General features: G+C 50.2%; 1 protein-coding gene across 1 annotated transcript in view; it reads right to left on the bottom strand.

Moving 5' to 3' along the window:
- Window positions 1–3,106: 3,106 nt before the first annotated feature.
- LOC142245636 (uncharacterized) overlaps window positions 3,107–17,279 on the bottom strand; it is a 35,235-nt gene continuing 21,062 nt past the window's right edge. The window contains exon 8 of the mRNA XM_075318524.1: window positions 3,107–4,062. The gene's annotated coding sequence lies outside the window, so the exon portion shown is untranslated. The remainder of the gene's footprint in view (window positions 4,063–17,279) is intronic.

The following is a 17,279-nucleotide window of genomic DNA, read 5'->3' on the forward strand; positions in this document are numbered from 1 at the left end:
GGACCCGAGCAGTGGGAGAGCGCAGCGTCCCCTCCTCTGCCCGCGACACTCAGTAAAGATATTACACCCAACCAGTGCCAGCTCATGGTGTATATGGGCCCTTGGGGTACAGCGTACAGGAATACCCCTTGTTTTGCCCATTCAGGTTTAACGGGAACCTGTCACCAGTTTTGGCGACTATAAGCTGCGGCCACCACCAGTGGTCTCTTATATACAACATTCTAACATGCTGTATATAAGAGCCCAGGCCGCTGTATAGAACATAAAAATCACTTTATAATACTCACCTAAAGGGCGGTGCAGTGCAGACTGGTTGGATGGGTATCTCTGTTCTCCGGTACCGGCACCCCCTCTTTCGGCCATCTTGGTTCTCCTTCTGCAGCCTGGGTGCTTGACGCATCCTACATCATCCACACTAGCTGGCATTGAGGTCCCTGCTCAGGGCAGATCAAAGTATTGTAGTGCGCCTGCGTAGGACCTCAATGCCAGGTCGTGTGCATGATGTAGGATACATCATGCACCCAGGCTCCAGAAGAAGGAGAACAAAGATGCCTGTACCGGAGAACAGAGACACCCATCCGACCAGTCTGCACTGCACCGCCCCTTAGGTGAGTATTATAAAGTGGTTTTTATGTTATACACAGCGGCCTGGTCTCTTATATACAGCATGTTAGAATGCTGTATATAAGAGCCCACTGGTGGTGGCCGCAGCTTATAGTCACCAAATCTGGTGACAGGTTCCCTTTAAAAGCAGATGTAAAATGTTCATAATTGCCATACAAAAATTGCTAATAGACTTTGTAGTAATGTTAAATGTTGTTAGAGCACCATCTAGTGGCAGCTATCTGCAATAGTTACTATTTTCTCTGTAAGATGGCCTAGTGCATTATGGGAGTTACCTAGGCATGCTGGGCAGTGGCCACCATTTTAGGACAGTATTCCTCTCAGGAAACATGTGTATTTGTGTCCTCCTGCATCGTTCTTACCTAAAACTCCATTTTCTTCTTTTCAGCAGATCTGGCAAGAATTTTACTTCTGTTTGTGAAATAACAATGTTCAGATCTGTTAAGTCGCATAGCCGCCATTACACAGGGACGTGTCTGTGAGGAGTCCATGTGTTACATGGGCAGTCTCCATCTTGTAGTGCGCTTCCTTTATTATGTAAGGCTGGAAACACATTTGTGCGTGTAAAATCGGTCCGAGTCTCATGCTAGAAAGTAGCATGAGCTCTGTTCACGTTATGATCAGTGTGCAATGCAACAGCAATGCGAATCTGTGATTTTTCAATTGATTGTAGTCCGTGTGCAATCCGTGTTTGATGCGTATGGGATCCGTTTTTATTCTCAGCAGCTATGTCATCTGCCATTCAGCTCTGCTACATGGCCGCTGACAGCAGACACAGACAGAGCGATGTAGCAGAGCTGAATGGCCGCTGACAGCAGACACAGACAGAGCCGCGCAATCAGAATGAACTCGGATGAACTTCACCCGACTTCATTGTCATCCCACGGCTCTGTCTGTGTGGCATGGCCTGATTTTCGGTCACCGGTGAAGGTCTCACCGGTGACCGCAGATCCCCTGAGTGACTGCAGTGATCTGCGCTATCAGCGGTGCCGTCACTGAGGTTATCCGCAGCCACAGCAGAAGTCCTCCCGCTGAGATCTGTGGCAGCGGGTAACCTGAGTGACGTCATCGCTGATAGCGCGACTCACTTCAGTCGCTGCGGGGAGCTCACAGAGAGCGGTCGTGGTCTGTGACCGCTCTCTGTCAGCTTCTGATGTAGCAGAGCTGAAAACATTGTGGGACCTCTGTGGATGACGTCGGACCTGGAGGGGTATTTGGGGACTTTAATAAAATGGTGAAAGAGGTTGTTGTTTTTTGTCATTTATTACAAATAAAGGATTTTTTGGATGTGTGTGTTTATTTTCTTTAACTAACAGGTTAATCATGGAAGGTATCTTGGGGAGACATCTGCCATGATTAAACTAGGACTTAGTGGCAGCTATGGGCTGCTGCCATTAACTCCTTATTACCCCATTTGGCACCACACCAGGGCTATTCGGGATGACCCGGGTATAGTCCCGGGACTGTCGCATCTAATGGATGCGGCAATTCCGGGCGGCTGCAGGCTGATATTTTTAGGGTGGGGGGCTCCCCATAACATGGAGCTCCCCACCCTAAGAATACCAGCCTTCAGCCGTGTGGCTTTACCCTGGCTGGTATCAAAATTGGGGGGAACCGCACGCCGTTTTTTTAAAAAATTATTTATTTATTTATTTTACTTCATGATATAGACCCGCCCACTGGCAGCTGTGATTGGTTGCAGTGAAACAGCTGTCACTCATCGTGGGGGCGTGTCTGACTGCAACCAATCATAGGCGCCGGAGTGCGGGGAAAGCAGGGAATACGAGATTGAATAATGAGCGGCCGGCTTTTTCAAAAGAGGAGAAGCCGCCGGAGCAGTGTGAACGCTGTGCAGCGTCGCGCCGGTGATCGGGGATCAGTGAGTATGAAAGAGAGAGAGAGACCGACCGACAGACAAAGAGACCGACAGAGAGAGATAGAGACCGAGAGGGAGAGACCGACTGACAGAGATAGAGATTGACCGACATTGTGAGATCTCACTCATTTCCAGTGTTTTCTGAAACATGCGATAAATGTATTTAGAAAAACGGATGTCACTAGGATGGTGTGTGTGCCGTCCGTGTGACATCCGTTTATTTACCCGCTCCCATAGAGTTGCATTGGAGAGACTCGCGCGAGACACTCACCAAGAAACGTTGCAATCGTTTTTTTATGGCTGCAATTGGCGCAGTAAGTATGTGTTCACACTGAGCAAATACTCACCAAAAGCCAGGAGGAAAGAATTTCTGCTCCAAAAACACAGCAAAAAAACACAGTGAAAACACCTTTGGGTGCCGACTGTATAACACAGCTGGTACCTGTGCTGTATACACGCAGTGTGCACATGCGCCAATGGAGATCCGGGCTGAGTGGGTCTTCCCGGCACAGAAGACCCTGGCACTCGCTCACCACAACTCCCACACACAACTGCAACACAAGAAATCACTCTTATCCTATAATGATTACACGCAAAGGCAGCAAGTTTTTTTATTATCATTTTTGCTTTATTGCGTAAGTATTCAACCCCACGGTGAAGCGGCACAGCACAGAGAAGTAAAGGAATATGTGTACTTCTCAAAACATCCCACATTTTACATCCACCCTGACCAGGAACGCCCTCAAAATGTCACCTGAACGCCCCTTTAGGACACATTTGTATAAGCCACACTCCTTTGAGGCCTTTTTCAGGGAAAATCCCATTAAAAAACTGATTTGTTGGCTATAAAAGAAAATAAGTGCACCCCATGAGTGCTCGTTGCTCTTCCATACCCTTCAACACAACTTTTTTTCTGGGATATTCCACAAACCCCAAAAGACAGAGAAATTATACAAATAAATCAAAAAGTGAGGATTTCCAGGAGTTTCTTGGGCTTTCCGGAAGGGGGGTAGAGATTATGGCTGCAGATACAGATAGAGGAAGATATGCTATTTTCCGTCAGGCCTCCATTGTAGCGTTACGGTAAGAAGTGAGCTGTCGGCTGCACTATCCTTGCCGTCAAATAGAAACCTGTCGGATCCTGCTGTGGGATCTGTTTTAAATGGATCTATCAGAACTCTGAAGTCAGAAACCATAACACTCAGGTAAACAAGGTCTGAGGAGGAAAACAGGCCTCGTTACCCATAGCAACCAATCAGCAAGCAGCTTTCATCTCTAAAACTGCTGTGGAAAAATGAAAGCTGTGATCTGATTGGTTGCTACAGGCAACAAGGTTTGTTTTGATAAATGAGGCAGTTGCGGTGTCAAGCGGAGAAAGCGCTGCGATGTGCCGGATCAGTTTCCGAGCGTCTTGAACTTCTGGGCGGAGCAGCTGCTCTGCACGTCCGCCAGTTTGCTTTCTATTTTGCTGATGGAGTCGGTGATCTTGTCCAGCTTCTTCTCCAGGATGGAGTCACAGGTGGTCAGCTCCAGGTGACGTTCATCTTGGGTTGAGGTAACTCCTAAAAAGTCAAATAAAAGTAAAGCTGCAAAAATGGCACTGTCCGGGGAATATGGCGGCTCCGATACATGGCAAAGATAGCAATTCTCTAAGGATCATCCAATAATCTGGAATATCTGACAATCCGGCATCAGTCAATTGATGAGGAATAGTCATGAGTGAGCACTACCATGCCCGAGTACTCCTAACAAGCAGTCAGACGCTCAGACGGGCACAACTCGAGTATCCGGGTATAATGGAAGTCAGTGGGGGGCTTGAGCATTTTCCCCATTAACTTGCATTATACTAGGGTACTCGAGTTGTGCCCATCCGAGCGTCTGACTGTTCGTTATGAGTACTGAGCACCCGAGCATGGTAGTGCCCAATCATCACTAGTTACCAGTACTGAGCACCCGAGCATGGTAGTGCCCGCTCATCACTAGTTACCAGTACTCAGCACCCGAGCATGGTAGTGCCCGCTCATCACTAGTTACCAGTACTGAGCATCCGAGCATGGTAGTGCCCGCTCATCACTAGTTACCAGTACAGAGCACCCAAGCATGGTAGTGCCCGCTCATCACTAGTTACCAGTACTCAGCACCCGAGCATGGTAGTGCCCGCTCATCACTAGTTACCAGTACTGAGCACCCGAGCATGGTAGTGCCCAATCATCACTAGTTACCAGTACTGAGCACCCGAGCATGGTAGTGCCCAATCATCACTAGTTACCAGTACTGAGCACCCGAGCATGGTAGTGCCCAATCATCACTAGTTACGAGTACAGAGCACCTGAGCATGGTAGTGCCCAATCATCACTAGTTACCAGTACTGAGCACCCGAGCATGGTAGTGCCCGCTCATCACTAGTTACGAGTACTGAGCACCCGAGCATGGTAGTGCCCGCTCATCACTAGTTACCAGTACTGAGCACCTGAGCATGGTAGTGCCCGCTCATCACTAGTTACCAGTACTGAGCACCCGAGCATGGTAGTGCCCGCTCATCCCTAGTTACCAGTACTGAGCACCCGAGCATGGTAGTGCCCGCTCATCACTAGTTACCAGTACTGAGCACCTGAGCAAGGTAGTGCCCGCTCATCACTAGTTACCAGTACTGAGCACCCAAGCATGGTAGTGCCCAATCATCACTAGTTATGAGTACTGATCACCCGAGCATGGTAGTGCCCGCTCATCACTAGTTACCAGTACTGAGCATCCGAGCATGGTAGTGCCCGCTCATCACTAGTTACCAGTACTGAGCACCCGAGCATGGTAGTGCCCGCTCATCACTAGTTACCAGTACTGGGCACCCAAGCATGGTAGTGCCCGCTCATCACTAGTTACCAGTACTGAGCACCCGAGCATGGTAGTGCCCGCTCATTACTAGTTACCAGTACTGAACATCCGAGCATGGTAGTGCCCGCTCATCACTAGTTACGAGTACTGAGCACCCGAAAATGGTAGTGCCCGCTCATCACTAGTTACAAGTATCGAGCACCTTAGCATGGTAGTGCCCGCTCATCACTAGTTAGGAGTACTAAGCTCCCAAGCATGTTAGTGCTCATGTGTCGCCCTGGGCAAGCCAGGGGACACAGGTAACAACATCACCACACCCTACACCCCGGCTAGGCACATCAAGGCTAGAACAGAAATCCTTGTTGCCTTCCCCAGGGGCTGATGTCCACACCAGGGGGTGGAGCCAGGCGGTTGGTCTCCACCCACCAAGGAGTTCACAGTCCTGGAGGAGGGAAACACAGGCAGATAAGCTAGGGAGGTGGAAGTGAGAGGAGTCGAGTAGTAGAAGTGGAAAGAAGCAAAGTGACAGTGAGAAGCCTGAAGTTGGTCCCGGTGTGTGCACCGGACCGAGACAGCAAGGTTAGCAGACGGCAGTGACTGTCTACAGGAGTGGCTGATCGGAGTTGCCGAAAGGACCGCGGACGGGTGGTGGCCCGGTGGTACCGGACCGGTACACAAGGAGAAGCCAGCACCATTGGCAGGGGACTTTCGGATCCCGGCAAGGCTTGGAGTCGCCGTGAATTTGCCAAATCCGTCAGTGAAGGGGACCTCCGGGTCTCTAAACAACTAAGTCCCGATTGAAGGCAACCGTCCAACCGTGAAGGGGAGACACCGCCACCGCCAAGGCACCAGTTTCCCAGGGCCAGCACCTGCGGGCAAAGAGGGGCTCCTCCGGCCATATCCAAGCCGGGGAGCAGGTTACCGGTGGGAGTCCACCGCTACCATTACAGTACTTAGGTGCAGAGAAGAGACAGTCACCGTTACCTACCGGGGAAAAGCATCAGTAGCCGTCCGTGGGAACCGTCTTTCCAGCCGTGTGTTTTACCGTGAACTGTGTCATCGTCTCAGGCTGAGTGAGTACCACCGTGCCGTACGGCACAACGCTGCCCCCGCATCCCTGCACCTCGCCAGGCCCCGTAGCCCGCCTGCACCAACCATCCCTACCCTCATCGCCGGGCCCCGGGACAAACAACCCCCTACCCACGGAGGGGAGGAATAACAACCAAGCTGCTCCCTGTCACCGTCCCCGGGAGCCCCATCTAGAGCAGCGGTGGTGTCCACACAATCACCACAACCGTGGGTGGCGTCACGGACAATAAACCCCCAACACCAATCCCCTTTTCACTCACGGGCGAGGAGTGCCGCTCGAGTCCCCGGGATCCGGCCTATCGCTCGAGCCACCGAGCAGCAGCGGTCACAGAGCAGCGGCAAGCCGGACCCGAGCAGTGGGAGAGCGCGGCGTCCCCTCCTCCGCCCACGACACTCACTCCTCACTAGTTACGAGTACTGAGCACCCGAGCATGGTAGTGCTCACTCCTCACTAGTTACAAGTACTGAGCACCCGAGCATGGTAGTGCCCGCTCATCACTAGTTACCAGTACTGAGCACCCGAGCATGGTAGTGCTCGCTCATCACTAGTTACGAGTACTGAGCACCCGAGCATGGTAGTACCCACTCATCACTAGTTACGAGTACAGAGCACCCGAGCATGGTAGTGCCCGCTCATCACTAGTTACCAGTACTGAGCACCCGAGCATGGTAGTGCCCGCTCATCACTAGTTACCAGTACTGAGCACCTGAGCATGGTAGTGCCCGCTCATCACTAGTTACGAGCACTGAGCCACCCGAGCATGGTAGTGCCCGCTCATCACTACCATAGTTACGAGTACTGAGCACCCGAGCATGGTAGTGCCCGCTCATCACTAGTTACGAGTACCAAGCACCCGAGAATGGTAGTGCCCGCTCATCACTAGTTACGAGTACAGAGCACCGGAGCATGGTAGTGCCCGCTCATCACTAGTTACGAGTACCGAGCACCCAAGCATGGTAGTGCCCGCTCATCACTAGTTACAAGTACCGAGCACCCGAGCATGGTAGTGCCCGCTCATCACTAGTTACAAGTACCGAGCACCCGAGCATGGTAGTGCCCGCTCATCACTAGTTACAAGTACCGAGCACCCGAGCATGGTAGTGCCCGCTCATCACTAGTTACAAGTACCGAGCACCCGAGCATGGTAGTGCTCACTCATGACTGGTTACGAGTACAGAGCACCTGAGCATGGTAGTGCCCACTCATCACTAGTAACGAATACCGAGCATCTGGCGTCTGGTCTGGGGTCTATATTAGCTAAAAGGATCTGATATGGGGTTTGTATTAGTCGGTCTGTATTTAGGCTCTCTGGTATGGGGTCTGAATGAGTTTAAAGGCCACCTTACACAGAGCGATAAATCTGCAGCAGATCTGTGGTTGCAGTGAAATTGTGGAAGCCAGGGAAGGAGTCTTGCGAGGATAATTTGCATATTCCCAGTGCCTTCTGGGATAAGTGAAGAGTCACCGCGAGCTCAAGGAGAACCGGGTTTTGGCCGTTACAGCCGGAAGGAAGACTTCTGAAAGCCGCGCGCCGCTAGGCGCGCGAATTTTAGCCTGTCTTCTTCATTGTGAGTGTGAGAGAGCAAAGTGTGAGCAAAAGTAAGTGTGAGTAGAATTGTTTGTATTTAGTTGTTTAATTACTTAACATTTGTTTAGTGCTATCCCCATTAGAAAATGTGCTCCACTATTGCTAATGCGATCCAGTGTACATCTTGTCTCATGTATGCAGTCCTTGAAAAGCCGTTCGAGGGTGCATACTGTTGTTGGTGGGTGCATACTGTTGTTCGAGATGTGCGCAAGTTGCACATTTGGAAGCCCAGATACTGGATCTAAATGAGCAGCTGGCAACTCTGAGATGCATTAGCAATATGGAAAGGAGTTTGCCGCTCACTGAGCAGCAGCTTGCTGGGTCAGATATGGGGGAGGATCGTAGTAGGGAGCGGCAGGACGGTGAGGTAGGTAGCTGGGTGACAGTTAGAAAGGGGGGTAAAGGGAAAAGTGCTAGGAAGGCTAGTCCTGAACTGACACACCCCAATAGGTTTGCAAACTTGGCAGATGAGGGGGATGTCATTACAGGGGTAGCATTGCTGCAGCAAGGCATGGCCTCTGAATGCCAGAGGAGTGTCTGCTCCAGTAAGGGGGGGAATAGGAGTGCAGGGCAGGCAAGACAGGTACTGGTAGTGGGGGACTCAATTATTAGGGGTACAGATAGGGCAATCTGTCACAAAGACAGGGATCGCCGAACAGTGTGTTGTCTTCCTGGCGCTCGAGTTCGGCACATCGCTGATCGGGTTGACAGATTACTGGGAGGGGCTGGGGAGGACCCAGCGGTCATTGTACACATTGGCACAAATGACAAAGTTAGAGGTAGGTGGAAGGTCCTTAAAGATAATTTCAGGGAATTAGGTTGTAAGCTTAAAGCATGGACCTCAAAGGTGGTATTTTCGGAAATACTACCTGTGCCACGAGCCACACCAGAGAGGCAAAGCGAGATCAGGGAGGTTAACAGGTGGCTAAAGAATTGGTGTAGGAAAGAGGGTTTTGGGTTCCTGGAGAATTGGGCCGACTTTTCAGTTGTCTACAGATTCTATGCTAGGGATGGGCTACATCTTAATGGGGAGGGTGCAGCTCTGCTGGGGCAGAAAATGGCTAGAAGGTTGGAGGAGTGTTTAAACTAGGAATGGGGGGCGAGGGTATTCACTTTATAGAAGGGGAATGTAGTGCAGATAGTGACCAGGGCACAAGTAATGAAATTGGGGGTGGTACGGGGGGAAGGGTTAGGACAGTTAATACAGTAAGCAGGAATACAGGTACAGAGTCATACGGAACGTGCATGTACACTAATGCCCGAAGCCTCACAAATAAGGTGGAGGAATTAGAATTAATATTGTTGGAAGAAAATGATGATATAGTGGGGATATCAGAGACATGGCTGGATGAGAGCTATGACTGGGCTGTTAATTTGCAGGGTTATAGCCTATTCAGGAATGACCGTACAAATAAGCGAGGGGGAGGTGTGTGTCTATATGTAACATCATCCTTAAAACCCATCCTGCGTGACAACATATGTGAGGGTACTGAGAATGTAGAGTCCCTATGGGTGGAGATAAGGGGGGGGAGAATGAATAATAAAATACTGATAGGGGTGTGTTATAAGACGCCGAATATTATAGAAGAGGTAGAGAATCTCCTCATAAAGCAAATTGATAAAGCAGCGAGTCTCGGAGAGGTAATTATTATGGGGGACTTTAACTATCCTGATATAAATTGGGGAACAGAAACTTGCAGTTCCAGCAAAGGAAATAGATTTTTGATAACAATGAAAGATAATTACCTTTCACAAATGGTACAGGACCCCACAAGAGGGGGAGCACTACTAGACCTTGTACTAACCAATAGGCCAGACCGCATATCAAATATACAAGTTGGGGGTTACTTGGGTAATAGTGATCACAAAATAATAAGTTTTCATGTATTCTTTAGTAAGATGTCTAGTAGAGGGGCTACAAGGACACTAAACTTCAGGAAAGCAAATTTTAAACGGTTGAGAGATGATCTTAGTGCAATAAACTGGGATGATGTACTAAGTAATAAAAGTACACAAAGCAAATGGGAGACTTTTATGAGCATCCTGAATAGGGCTTGTGCAGAAAATATACCTTATGGGAACAAACATGCTAGAAATAGGAGGAAACCCCTATGGCTAAATAGAGCTGTAAGGGAAGCAATAAAAGAAAAACAGAAAGCCTTAAAAGAATTAAAGAGGGTAGGTAGTGATGAGGCATTATATAATTATAGAAAATTAAATAAAATATGTAAAAAGCAAATTAAGTTAGCTAAGTTTGAGACAGAGAGACTCATTGCGAGAGAAAGTAAAAATAATCCTAAAATATTCTTTAACTACATAAACAGTAAAAAACTGAAAAGCGATAGTGTTGGCCCCCTTAAAAATAGTCTTGGTGAAATGGTGGAAGGGGATGAGGGTAAAGCCAACCTGCTGAATGACTTTTTTTCTACGGTTTTTATACAAGAAAATGCCATGGCAGATGACATGACCAGTGATACCATAAATTCACCCTTGAGTATTACCTGCTTAACCCAGCAGGAAGTACGCCGCCGCCTCGAAATCACTAAGGTTGACAAATCTCCGGGCCCGGATGGCTACACCCCAGAGTACTACAGGAATTGAGTTCTGTGATAGATGGACCATTATTTTTAATCTTCTCAGATTCCTTAATAACAGGGTCGGTACCGCAGGACTGGCGCATAGCAAATGTGGTGCCAATATTCAAAAAGGGGACAAAAACTGAGCCGGGAAATTATAGGCCGGTAAGTTTAACCTCTACGGTTGGTAAAATCCTTGAGGGTTTCTTGAGAGATGCTACACTGGAGTATCTCAAGAAAAATAACCTTATGACAGAGATCAACATGGGTTTATGAGGGATCGATCCTGTCAAACTGATCAGCTTCTATGAAGAGGTAAGTTCAAGTCTGGAGCAGGGAAATGCAGTGGATGTTGTGTATATGGACTTTTCAAAAGCTTTTGATACGGTGCCACACAAAAGGTTGGTACATAAAATGAGAATAATGGGGATAGGGGAAAATATGTGTAACTGGGTTAAAAACTGGCTCAGTGATAGGAAACATAGGGTGGTTATTAATGGTACGTACTCGGACTGGGTCTCAGTTCATAGTGGGGTACCACAGGGGTCAGTATTGGGCCCGCTTCTTTTCAACATATTTATAAATGACCTTGTTGGGGGCATGCGGAGTAGAATTTCAATATTTGCAGATGATACTAAACTCTGCAGGGTAATCAATACAGAGAAGGATAATTTTATATTAAAGGGAGATTTATGTAAATTGGAGGATTGGGCTGAGAAGTGGCAATTGAAGTTTAATGTAGATAAATGTAAGGTCATGCACTTGGGTAGAGGAAATAACATTTATGATTATGTACTTAATTGTAGAACACTGGGTAAAACAGACACAGAAAAAGACTTGGGTGTATGGGGGGATGGTAAACTTCACTTTAGTGGACAGTGTCAGGCAGCTGCTGCCAGGGCTAATAAAATAATGGGATGTATTAAAAGAGGTAGAAGTGTTCATGAAAAAAATATAGTTCTACCTCTGTACAAGTCACTAGTGCGACCGCACTTATATACTGTGTACAATTCTGGTCACCGATATATAAGAAGGACATAGCTGAACTGGAGAGGGTGCAGAGAAGAGCGACCAAGATTATTAGAGGAATGGGGGGGCTGCAATACCAAGACAGGAAAAACGAAGGCTTAGGGGGGATCTCATCACAATGTATAAACATATGAGGGGACAGTACAGAGACCTTTCCAAAGATCTTTTTACACCTAGGCCTGCGACTGGAACACGGGGGCATCCGCTACGTCTTGAGGAAAGAAGGTTTAATCATAATCACAGACGAGGATTCTTTACTGTACGAGCAGTGAGACTATGGAACTCTCTGCCGCATGATGTTGTAATGAGTGATTCACTACTAACATTTAAGCAGAGCCTGGACGCCTTTCTTGAAAAATGTAATATTACCAGTTATGTATATTAGATTTTATGATAGGGTGTTGATCCAGGGAATAGTCTGATTGCCGGATGTGGACGAAGGAAGGAAATTTTTTCCCAATTGGAACTTGTTTGCCACATTGGGGTTTTTTTGCCTTCCTCTGGATCAACATGTTAGGCTACGGGTTGAACTAGATGGACTTAGAGTCTCCCTTCAACCTTAAAAACTATGATACTATGATACTATGATATGATCAGTGGCAGGTTTGTGGCTGTGTACAAATGGAACAATATGTCCATGATTTCACTGCAACCACAGATCTGCCAAAGATTTATCTCTGCGTGTAAGGTGGCCTTAAGGGTTTTTATATTGAGTCTGTATTTTGGGCAGTATGGTCTAGCTCTGTATTAGCTTGTCTGGTCTGGGATCTCTAGTTAGTGGGTTAGGTCTGGGGTTTGTATTAGTGGAGAGGATTGTCTTGGATCTGTATCACTTTAGGGTCTTGTCTGAAGTCTATATTAGTTTGGTGGGTCTGGTCTGGGGTCTATATTAGTTTGGTGGGTCTAGTCTGAAGTCTATATTAGTTTGGTGGGTCTGGTCTGGGGTCTATATTAGTTTGGTGGGTCTGGTCTGGGGTCTATATTAGTTTGGTGGGTCTGGTCCGGGGGTCTATATTAGTTTGGTGGGTCTAGTCTGGGGTCTATATTAGTTTGGTGGGTCTGGTCTGGGGTCTATATTAGTTTGGTGGGTCTGGGGTCTATATTAGTTTGGTGGGTCTGGGGTCTATATTAGTTTGGTGGGTCTGGGGTCTATATTAGTTTGGTGGGTCTGGGGTCTATATTAGTTTGGTGGGTCTGGGGTCTATATTAGTTTGGTGGGTCTGGGGTCTATATTAGTTTGGTGGGTCTGGGGTCTATATTTGTTTGGTGGGTCTGGTCTGGGGTCTATATTAGTTTGGTGGGTCTGGGGTCTATATTAGTTTGGTGGGTCTGGACTGGGTCTAAATTAGTTTGGTGGGTCTGGGGTCTATATTAGTTTTGTGGGTCTAGTCTGGGGTCTATATTAGTTTGGTGGGTCTAGTCTGGGGTCTATATTAGTTTGATGGGTCTGGTCTGGGGTCTATATTAGTTTGGTGGGTCTTGTCTGGGGTCTATATTAGTTTGGTGGGTCTGGGGTGTGAGGCAAATCCCGGGATATGAAGATGAATTATGACTCCAGTCATAGTCCCTCATCACTCCCTGGCAGTGCCCCCTCCCTTCTTGTTCTCAGTGTTCCACTTACACCTCCATGGCCATGTCCTGTGATATGGAGATGAGGTGGTGTGGGAACAATGGACACAGGATGACTCCCTGCCGTCACCCTGTAGTAGGAGCTGCTATCTAATTAGCAAGGCTCTGGAAGTAGCCAGACAGAACGACTCCAGTAAAAAATGGTTCATATCTCGCAAGCCATATTTCCGATAAATATGGCAACCATAAAAATGGTGTCTCCGCATGCAGACGATGCCGGCACACCCTTTTTATGGGAGCAGGACATTGGGAAATGCCCCAGGCGTGATATCAGCCAATGGGGAACTGGCAGACAGGTCATGAGTCCCCTCGTTCTGTAGCTAAATTCATAACTGTCACAATGAGAGCATTGGCGTCTGCCTACGACGCTCCCAGGCAAAGTTATGGCCAATATCCCCTTTGCTGGATAATTCTGATCCATGCAGGGGGAGTGGCAGTGCTTCCCTGTGAGGTCACTAAGGTAGGAGGGGACCTGGATTGCCCAGGTTGATAACCCTACTTCGGCCATTTTCCAGTGTTCTTTCGCTGGGGGCACGTGTAGGAAACATCTGTGGGAAGGATCCTAGAAACCTGGCCTACAGCGCCCCCCTGTGGCCAGACGCAACAAGGTAACTGCTGGAACTGTGTATGCCTGTTTGTAACCCATGCTTTGATTGTAACTGTACTCTGACATATGTATATTCTGTAGATTCCCTATTGTATATATTGTAGTTTCTAGTGTGCTTTAGGCTGATTAAATTATATAATTAATCTTGGGCTGTTCTGTTATCTCGATCTTGAATCCCACATCTGTGTGTTCGGCTAATAGTTACCGTAAATCGGTTGGTGGCAGCGAATTGTGCCAAGGATTATTGTGGGGAGGCCAGTGAGATTCGGGGAGATTTTATATATTCCGCCCGCGGAGGTCGGGGGAATATATACCTTACTCTCACCGGGGACCCTTCAATAATCGGCATAAGTAGTATAGCGGCCTCCTTGCTTATTGTCGGACAATTCCATAATTGGCCTGACTATAAGAGGGGCGCTAGAGAGCGCGTCACGTGCTCTGTCTGTCGGTCGGGAGGTATAAAGGAGGGGTGACCCCCACTTGTTACCCCCCGATTGTGACGTACTGGTAGCCAGCGCGGGGGATTTTTGAGTGACCCCCCCGGTGGTTTGTGACATATTGGTGGCATAGCGGTGGGATCGAGATAATAGTGTGTGTGAGTGTGAGACCCATACTCCCAGACACTAAAGACTGCCTGCAGCAGCTGTGGCTGCTGGGGTCTTCAGACTAGCTCAACACTAGAGTGTCAGAGTGCAGATACTGTAAGGTGTGTGGAGGCATCAGGTGTCAGTTCTGTGTCAGTGACCAAAAGTCTGCAAGAATGGCTGATGGCACCAGGAGCAGAGCTAGGCAACTGGCCAATGCTAAAGCAGGAGCCGAAGAGAGGGAGGACGGTGCTGTGGACAGTAATGAGGAGGTTGCCCACGAGTCCTCCAGGAGCTCGACGCCAGAAAACAGCTCTGCAGAGGACATTGCACAACCTGGCACTGCTGGACAAGATGAGGAGCAGCTCACCCAAGGGTCCTCAACGAGCCAGATGCCAGCCCTCCGCTCTGCAATGGACAGTGAATCACCAGGCTCCGCAGCGGGCCGCAGATCACCACGTGCCATTCCACCGAGCCTGGGAGGCTCGGATAGCCTTCTTCAAATGGCTATGGCCCTTCTCCAGGCTGGAGACCAGGAGGGCTACAAGGGACTCCTGGCAGAGCGCAGGGCAGAGCGGCAAGCAGCGCGTGAGGCTGAGGCTGCGGAGCGGCAGGCAGCGCGTGAAGAGCGCCAGGCAGAGCGTGACTACCAGCTGCAGCTAGCTCAGCTCCGGCCCTCATCAGCCACACGTGACCTCCAAGACACCAAACTTCCAAAGGTCCGTGTTGAGGACTTCCCAGTGCTGGAGAAGGATGGAGACTTGGACTCTTTCTTGACTGCTTTTGAACGGACTTGCTTGCAGCACCATCTGAACAAGGACCAGTGGGCCAAATACCTGACCCCCCGTTTAAGGGGTAAGGCCCTGGATATCCTTGGGGACTTGCCTGCTGAGGCAGATCAGGGCTACGACACCATCAAGCGGGCCCTGATCCAACAGTACAACCTCACTCCAGAGTCCTACCGCAAGAAGTTCCGGAGCCTACAGAAGGGACCAAAGGACTCCTGGGCTGACCACCGGCGGGCACTTGCCCGAGCTGCCGACCACTGGACCCAAGGCCTGCAGCTTTCCACCGGACCGGAGATCCTGGACTTGTTCATCACGGAGCAACTCTTGTGGAACTGCCCTGAGGATCTCCGCCAGTTCATCCGAGACCAGAAGCCAAAGGGGTCCACGGCTACAGCTGCCCCTGCCGATGACTACACCAACAACCGGGCCCCTGAGGCCAGGAGAGCGGCCACCAGCAGCACCTGGAGAGGGGGTAAGATGAATTCTGCGACTGCCCCACCTGCCCCTAGACTGCAGGGGGTGTCCCCCTCAACTCCCCTCTCCAGGCCCGTGGCGGAACCAAGACGGTGCCACCAGTGCAACCTACCTGGACACTTCAAGGCCATGTGCCCTCAGCGTCCCAAGGCCCCGGCTCCGTCCCCGTCCCAAGGGCCGCCCAAGGTGTATTGTGTGGGTGGGGGTGGTGGTAGGTCCCTGGACAGCTTCCAACCTGTCACCGTCGGCCGGTCTGTGACCATAGGACTGCGAGACAGCGCCTCGGAGGTGACTCTGGTGCGGCCTGAGATGGTGTCCCCCCAAGACTTGATCCCTGGAAAAACCCTCGCTGTCTCCGGGATTGGAGGCATTGACCCGGCGCTGCCTGTTGCTGACATTTATGTGGACTGGGGCGCAGGGCGAGGGGTGAGGGAGGTGGGGGTAACTGATCGGATCCCCGCAAACGTGCTACTTGGGACAGATTTGGGGCAGATAACCTCCCAGTTTGGGCCCCAACCAAGGGCTGAACCTTCAGCCCGTACTGACATGCCTCCGGACAATGTTAATGTGTTATCTATGAATGATGTAAGGGAGGAGGGAGTGAACTCTGATATTTCTGCTTGCATAGACACCATAGACACACACACAGCTGCAGCTGTGACAGGGGAGGGGGTCAGAGAAAGGTGTGACAATGCCTCTACAAGTAACCAGCCTGTGAGCTGGGATCTGTTGCCCTCGGCAGGGATAAGCAGAGAGCAGGGTGCTGCAGGGGGAGGACCAGTGTGTGGGGTGGGGGCTACCACAGCAAATGTGGGGTCCCCAGAGATTTCACAGCGGGGTTCTGTTGCTGCAGGAGGGGAACAGGCAGGTGAGATTGGGGCCGGTCCAGGAGCGGAAGTGCTCCCAGGTAAGATCTCGGTGCATGGTTCCCCCACAACCGGGGTGTCAGGAAGCCAGGTAGGTCTGCCTGAACCGGCGACTTGGTCAGGAACGGAGGAGGAGCAGGCACGACCCACGGTCGCAGCGGCTGTGGCCGCTGTCACCCGCAGTGGGAGTGCTGGAAGCCAAGGGGCCTCCCGGAGGTCCGATAGCTCTTCCCCTTCTGACCAAGTGGCAGCCGAGTCAGGTGGAGGCCAGGACACAGGTCCCGGGGTACTGACTGAAGATGTGACAGTCTCGTCGATTCTGGCCACATCTAGTCAGGGGTTTCAGGCAGCGTTAGAAGCTGACGACAGCCTGAAAGCTCTTAAGGAGCAGGCGGCACAGCCTCCCTCGGACTCGGACCCGGAGCGAGTGGTCTGGGACCAAGGACGGCTGTACCGGGCCACGGTCCAGCAGGGTTCACCGGAGGCGTGGCCCAGGGACCGACAGTTAGTGGTACCCTATCCGTTCCGGACGGAGTTGTTGCGGATCGCACATGAGATTCCGATGGCCGGACACCTAGGGATCGCTAAGACCAAGGCCAGGTTAAACCAGCATTTCTACTGGCCAAAAATGGGGGCCGATGTGGCTGCCTACTGCCGTTCGTGTGAAACCTGTCAGAGAGTGGGGAAGGCGGGGCCACGCCCCAAAGCCCCACTAG

The sequence above is a fragment of the Anomaloglossus baeobatrachus genome, chromosome 7, assembly GCF_048569485.1.
Source record: "Anomaloglossus baeobatrachus isolate aAnoBae1 chromosome 7, aAnoBae1.hap1, whole genome shotgun sequence".
Lineage (NCBI taxonomy): Eukaryota > Metazoa > Chordata > Amphibia > Anura > Aromobatidae > Anomaloglossus > Anomaloglossus baeobatrachus.